The sequence below is a fragment of the Pan paniscus genome, chromosome 14, assembly GCF_029289425.2.
Source record: "Pan paniscus chromosome 14, NHGRI_mPanPan1-v2.0_pri, whole genome shotgun sequence".
Taxonomy (NCBI): domain Eukaryota; kingdom Metazoa; phylum Chordata; class Mammalia; order Primates; family Hominidae; genus Pan; species Pan paniscus.
In genome coordinates this window covers 28,285,434-28,293,669 of record NC_073263.2, presented here as the reverse complement: position 1 = coordinate 28,293,669, position 8,236 = coordinate 28,285,434, and positions in this window count along the sequence as shown.

Here is an 8,236-nt window from a genome sequence, read left to right as displayed (position 1 = left end):
CATAGGTCCTTTAATACCTCCCATTTTCTAAGTTACCATAAATAATAACACAAATGCCCTAAAGTGCAACTAAATGAGTAACTTCATTGTAATCTCTTGAAAGTAGATACAATCTTCTGTTTTATAGTATTGCTTAGGACTTTAAGGAAATCAATGATTGCTTGACTAGTGAGTAGCACTCATAATTTAATATACTAGAAATCCTTATTTCCAAGATCATTCCTTTTAGGTTCAGCTAGTATCTTCTGGGCTTGGAGCCCATGTAATAACTAATTCTCAGATTGACTGATACATTTTTGTTTTCCTTCCTGTCCAAGGTTCTTCCCAAACCAAAATAAAAAGCATCTTACAGTTTATAAAGTAGATATTCATTCTCCTCATTTTACGGAAGAGGAAGATAAGTCTCACAGAGATTTGGCTGGACCGTGGTTATTCAGTGCCTATCAGTATGACACATGAATGGACTTCACCCTACTGAATGAAGTCCAGCTATTTCATAGCTAGGGTTTGCAGTAACAGATTATAAACCCCAAAGCAAGAATTGTACAGGGGTAGCATGATGTACCCATCAAAAACACATTAACAAAAAACTGTACCCAACTAACTGCCTATAATTATTATCTTTTTTGAGCTTAGACAAGATGGTCTATAAACTCTCTTCCAGCTCAACATTCCATGATTTTACACATCTCATCTGAACTGAAGAGGTACTGTGTAATACAGTTGAAGGGTTAACAGATGGTTTATTATTTGAGCAAAAACTCTATTTGAGATGTAGCAAGTATATCAGGAGATTAGATTGAGGTGGCCAAGGGCAAAAATGTAGCACAAATGAACTTAGCCATCTCCAAAGTGTCTAGCCTAAGAGACAATTAGTAAATGTGGTGCTGAAGAGACTAGAGAACCATGCAAGCTGATGGGATGGGGAACTATAGATTCAAAACAGAAATGAAAAAAAAAATCTAATTTCCCATCATGTAACCCGATTATCTGAAGAAAGAATGTTAATGGAAGGACTGGTCTTTATGGAGCCCAGATAAAGAGAAACCAGAGAGGAAAAAACACGTTCCATGTTATCCAGCAGGGTACAAAGGGGGTTAGATTACCATATCTACTAGAAATGAAGATTCTCATCATTACAGAGGACTAGTCAATGGGATTGTCCACAGCCTGCATTGCACGGCCTCATACATCTAAATCCCTTTTCTCCACTTCCATACTCACTAAATAATTGTGTCCAGAGTTGGTTCCTTCTGGTGGGTTGGTGGTCTCACTGCCTTCAAGAATGAGGCCGCGGACCTTCACTGTGTTACAGCTCTTAAAGATGGCATGGACCCAAGGAGTGAGCAGCAGCAGGATTTATTGTGACGAGCGAAAGAATAAAGCTCCCACAGCGCAGAGAGTGACCCAAGGGGGTTGTGGCTGCTGGCTTGGGGGTGGCCAGCTTTTATTCCCTTATTTGTCCCTGCCCATGTCCTGCTGATTGGTCCATTTTACAGAGTGCTGATTGGTCCATTTTACAAACCTCTAGCTAGCTGCAGAGCACAGATGGTGCGTTTTCACAGAGCACTGACTGGTGCATTTTACAATACTCTTGTAAGACCGAAAAGTTCTCCAAGTCCCCACCCGACCCAGAAATTCCAGCTGGCTTCACCTCTCATAATCTTCTAATTACTCATTCAATGCCCAAGAATCTTGACAATAGAATAGCATGGCCTGGGTTCAGTATTCTTTTAAAGAAATCCCTGCATATGAGAACCATCTGAAGAATTTAAAAATAAAAATTAATTAATTAGTAAAAATAAAAATCCCTGGCCTCATGCACTAGAGATTCTGCTTCAGTAGCTCTACAGTGAGGTCTTGGAATGTATTTCTAAAACCTCCCCAGGTGACTGATACACATCCAGACCTGGAAACTACTGCCCTAGATGACTGATTTTCAACCCTAAATGCACATTAGAATAATCAGCTTTGGGGTGGGAAGTAAAATGAATACATAACACCAACTCTTATTCTCATCCAGTAGTTCTCAACCTGCTGAGTCAAATCACTTGGGGAGCTTTTGAAACTTCCAGTGGCCTAGCCTCAGCTCAAACACATTAAATTAGAATTTCCAGGTATGAGATCCAGACAGTATTTTTTTTCAAACATTCTCCAGGTGATTCCAATATGTGGCTAGAGTTGCGAATCACTACTCTAGGTCAGGGGTTAGAAACCATTTTCTGTAAAGGGCCTGAGAGTAAACAGTTAGGCTTTCTGGATTATACAGTCTGTCACATTACTTAACTTTGCCATTGTAGCACAAAGTAACCAAAGACCATACATAAATAAATGGACACAGCTGTGTGTGATCAAGATGGGACCTGGCGCAAATGGTTTCATTGCTAAACATTTAAGGAATAAACATATTAGTACTACCTACAGCTTTTCTAGAAAATAGAAGCAAGGAACACTTACCAACTCATTTTATGAGGTCAGCATTACCTTCATGTGAAACCAAAGAAGTTACAAGAAAAGTAAATGATGAATTTATATCCCTCATGAACGTAAATAAAAAATTCACAACAAAATATTAACAAATCAAGCAATATATTAAAAAGATTATATATACTGACCAAATGAGGTTTGTCCTGTGAATGCAAGGCTGACTCAACATTTAAAAATTACTTAATCACTCTATTAACAGAATAAAGGGAAAAAAACCCACACGATCATATCAATGGATGCAGAAAAGACATTTGTCAAAGTTCAACATCCGTCTATGATAAAAATTCTCAAGAAACTCGGGATCAAACTGATAAAGGGCATCTATTTTATTTTTTTAAAAGCTTACTGCTAATGATACTTTATGGTAAAAGGCCTGGCTGCTTTCCCTCTAAGATTGGGAATAAGGTAAGTGTATCCAGTTTCACAACTCCTATTCAACACCATATTGGAAGCCCTAGATATAAGGCAAGAGAAGGCGATAAAAGGGATATAGATTGGGAAGGAAAAGGTAAAACAGATTATCTGCAAATAATATGACATAGAAAATTCTAAAGAACCTTCATTAAGATAAAGAAACTACTAGAACTAATAAATGAATTTAGCAAGGTTGTGAAATATAAAGTCGATATGTATGAATCATTGTATTTCTGTATACTAGCAACAAACAACTGAAAAAATTAAGGTTAAAACAAACCATTTAATAAAAGCATCAAAAAACAAAAAATACCTAGGAATAAATTTAACAAAATATGTGCAAGACCTGTATGCTGAAAACTATAAAACACTGCTGAAATTAAAGAAGACCTAAATAAATGGAAAGAAATAGAGTTCATGGATTAGAAGACTCAACATTAAGATATGAAAGTTAATACAAAACTTCTAGAAGAAAATAACAAGAAAATCTTCATAATTTTGGGTTAGGCAAAGATTTTAGACAGGACCCCAAAGATGTAAAACACATACACATAGCTTAATTGGATTTCATCTAAATTAAAATGTTCTGCTTTGAAATACACAGTTAAGAAAATAAAAAGGGTGCAGTGGCTCACACCTGTAATCCCAGCATCCTGGGAGGCTAATGCAGACAGATCGTTTGAGCCCAGGAGTTCAAGACCAGCCTGGGCAACATGATGAAACCCCATCTCTACAAAAAATACAAAAATTAGCAGAGCATGGTGGTGTGCACCTGTAGTCCTAGCTATATGAGAGGCTGAGGTGAGAGGATCACTTGAACCCAGGAGGTCAAGGCTGCAGTGAGCCGTGAATGTGCCAGCCTGGGCAACAGAATGAGAACCTGTCTCAAAAACACAAACAAAAAAAAGGTAAGAAAAGAAAAAAGAGAAAAAAGCAAGCCAAGACACCAGAAGATATTTGCAATAGATATACCTGACAAATGCTTAATAATCAGAATATGTTAAAAACTTTTACAACTCAATGAGACAAATTTAAAAAGAGTGTGGGGAAGTGGACAAAGTATTTGAAAGGACAAGTCACACAAAAAATACAGTAATGTTCAACACCATCAGTCATCAAGGAAACACAAATTAAAACCGTAATGAGATACTACTACATATTCACTACAGCGGCTAAAGTTTAAAAAGTGTGACAATACCAAGAGCTGATGACACCATTAAGCAAGTGGAAATTCGCGCATACACTTACATATGATGCAGCAGCTCTCTCCTATGTCATTTGCCCCAAGACAAATGAAAACACAAGTCCATACAAAGGCTTGTCTATAAATGTTTATAGATGCTTTATCTATAATAGCCCCAAACTGGAAATGACCCAAATAACCTTCAGTAGATGAATAAACAAAATATAAATATCCATACAGTGAATACTACTGAGCAATAAAAAGAACAAATTACTCACATATTCAACAACATGAAGAGTTTTAAAAACATTACACAAAGCAAAAGAAACCAAATACAAAACAATTACATACTGTATGATTCTGTGTACATGAAATTCTTGAAAAAAAAACCCACAAACTAATCTACAGTGTGAGAAATGAGATGAGGGGTTGCCTGGGGCTTGGGGCAGGAGACACAGGGATTAAAAAGTGACAGGAGAGAAAGTTCTGGGATGATGGGCATATTTTTTATTTTGATTATGTTGGTTATACAGTTATATACATTTGTCAAAATATATGAATATACTGTGTTATGTAAATTATACCTCAATAAAGTTCAAAAGATTATATTGACCCTTTTGGGAAAGACAGGTAGCAAATGAAGAGGGGATTTACATAGGCAAAGCACTCCAACATTCTTGTCCCTCAAAGTTATTTGATTTCTTTCTTCTATACTAGTGACTTTCAAAGTATGGTCCTTAGTTTAGTAGCATTACCATAACCTACAAACTTGTTAGAAATGCAAATTCTCAGGCTTCAACTCAACCCTTCAGAATCACAAACTCTAGGAGTGGGGTTCAGCAATCTGTGTTTCTGGTGCACACAAAAGCTTGAGAACTGATGCTCTACTCTATGTCAAGGACTTCTGGCATCTCCATTTCACTTAGTGTGTGCCTGTGGTGAATCCAATTTTACAAAGTATTAAGCCACATCCAGCTCCTTGAAATATTTGAGTCTAGAATTATCTTACATAAGGACATTATACAATATTCTAAAAGCACATTCAAAATCTATTCCTTCATTAAGTGGTGTTGAGTCAAAAAAAAAAAAGTCTATTCAATCACACACCTGAATTTCTTTTTAATTTCTGTATCCAGCAAAACTAAGCTTCATAAATGAAGGAGAAATAGTCTTTTCCTGACGAGCAAATGCTGAGGGAATTTGCCACTACCAAACCAGCACTACAAGGAATGCTAAAGGAGTTCTAAATCTTGAAACAAAACTTGGTATGTACCAAAATGGAACCTGCTGAAAGCATCACAGGGTCTATAAAGCAGTAACACAATGAAAAAAACAAAGTATCTATGTAACAACTAATATGGTAAATAGAATAGTACCTCACATCCCAATATTAACATTGAATGTAAATGGCCTAAATGCTCCACTTAAAAGATACACAATGGGATTTCCAGCCAGACGGCTGAATAGGAACAGCTCCAGTCTGCAGCTCCCAGTGGGATCAACAGAGAAGACAGGTGATTTCTGCATTTCCAAGTGAGGTACCTGGTTCATCTCACTGGGACTGGTTGGACAGTGGGAACAGCCCACGGAGGGTGAGCCAAAGCAGGGCGGGGTGTCGCCTTACCCGGGAGGTGCAAGGGGTCGGGGGATTTCCTTTTCCTAGCCAAGGTAAGCTGTGAGAGACTGTACGGGGAGGAACAGTGCACTCCTGCCCAGATACTGTACTTTTCCCACATTCTTCGCAAACGGCAGACCAGGAGATTCCTTCCAGTGCCTGGCTGTGTGGGTCCCACGCCCAAAGAGCCCAGCAAGCTAAGATCCATTGGCTTGAAATTCTCGCTGCTGGCACAGAAGTCTGAGATCGACCTGAGACGCTGGAGCTTGGCTGTGGGGAGGGGTGTCCACCATTGCTGAGGCTTAAGCAAGCAGTATTATGCTCACAGTGTAAACAAAGCCGCCAGGAATTTCGAACTGGGAGGAGCCCACCGCAGCTCAGCAAGGCCAACTGCCTCTCTAGATTCCACCTCTGTGGGCAGGGCATCTCTGAACAAAAGACAGCAGCCCCAGTCAGGGACCTATAGATAAAATCCCCATCTCCCTGGGACAGAGCACCTGGGGGAAGGGGTAGCTGTGGGCACAGCTTCAGCAGACTTAAACATCCCTGCCTGACAGCTCTGAAGAGAGCAGTGGTTCTCCCAGCACAGTGTTTGAGCTCTGATAACAGACAGACTGCCACCTCAAGTGGGTCCATGACCCCCGTGTAGCCTGACTGGGAGACACCTTCCAGTAAGGGCCAACAGACACCTCATACAGGAGAGCTCTGGCTGGCATCTGGCAGGTGCCCCTCTGGGATGAAGCTTCCAGAGGAAGGATAAGGCAGCAGTATTTGCTGTTCTGCAGACTCCACTGGTGATATCCAGGCAAACAGGGTCTGCAGTGGACCTCCAGCAAACTCCAACAGACCTGCAGCTGAGGGACCTGTTAGAAGGGAAACTAACAAATGAAAAGAATAGCATCAACATCAACAAAAAGGACATCCACACCAAAACCCCATCTGTAGGTCACCAACATCAAAGACCAAAGGTAGATAAAACCACAAAGATGGAGAGAAACCAGTGCAGAAAGACTGAACATTCCAAAAACCAGAACACCTCTTCTCCTCCAAAGAATCATAACTTCTCGCCAGCAAGAGAAAAAAACTGGATGGAGAATAAGTTTGACGAATTGACAGAAGTAGGCTTCAGAAGGTGGGTAATTACAAACTCCTCCAAGCTAAAGGAGCATGTTCTAACCCAACACAAGGAAGCTAAGAACCTTGAAAAAAGGTTAGATGAATTGCTAAATAACCAGTGTAGAGAACATAAATGACTGATGGAGCTCAAAAACACAGCATGAGAACTTTGTAAAGCATACACAAGCTTCAATAGCCGAATCAATCATGCAGAAGAAAGGATACCAGTGATTGAAGATCAACATAATGAAATAAAGTGAGAAGACAAGATTAGATAAAAAGGAGTGAAAAGAAACAAAGCCTCCGAGAAATATGGGACTATGTGAAAAGATCAAATCTACGTTTGATGGCTGTACCTGAAAGTGACAGGGAGAATGGAACCAAGCTGGAAAACACTCTTCAGGATATTATCCAGGAGAACTTCCCCAACCTAGCAAGGCAGGCCAACATTCAAATTCAGGAAATACAGAGAACACAACAAAGATATTCCTCAAGAATAGCAACCCCAATACACAAAATGATCAGATTCACCAAGGTTGAAATGAAGGAAAAAATGTTAAGGGCAGCCAGAAACAAAGGCCGGGTTTCCCACAAAGTGAAGCCCATCAGACTAACAGTGGATTTCTTGGAAGATACCCTCCAAGCCAGAGAGTGGGGGCCAATATTCAACATTCTTAGGGAAAGGAATTTTCAACCCAGAATTTCATATCCAGCCAAACTAAGCTTCATAAGTGAAGGAGAAATAAAAGCCTTTACAGAAAAGCAAATGCTGAGAGATTTTGTCATTAACCAGGCCTGCATTTCAAGAGCTCCTGAGGGAAGCCCTAAACATGGAAAGGAACAGCTGGTACCAGCCACAGCAAAAACATGCCAAATTGTAAAGACCTTCGATGCTATGAAGAAACTGCATCAACTAACAGGCAAAATAAATAGCTAGCATCATAATGATAGGATCAAATGCACACATAAAAGTATTAACTTTAAATGTAAATGGGTTAAATGCCCCAACTAAAAGACACAGACTGTCAAATTGGATAGAGTCAAGACCCATTGGTGTGCTGTATTCAGGAGACCCATCTCACATGCAAAAACACACATAGGCTCAAAATAAAGGGATGGAGGAAGATCTACCAAGCAAATGGAAAGCAAAAAAAAGCAGGGGTTGCAATCCTAGCCTCTGATAAAACAGACTTTAAACCAACAAAGAGCAAAAGAGACAAAGAAGGGCATTATACAATGGTAAAGTGATCAATGCAACAGGAATAGCTAACTATTCTAAATATATATGCTCCCAGATTCATAAAGCAAGTTCTTAGAGACCTACAAAGAGACTTAGACTCCTACACAATAATAGTGGGAGACTTTAACACCCCACTGTCAATATTAGATTGATGAGACAGAAGATTACCAAGGATATCCAG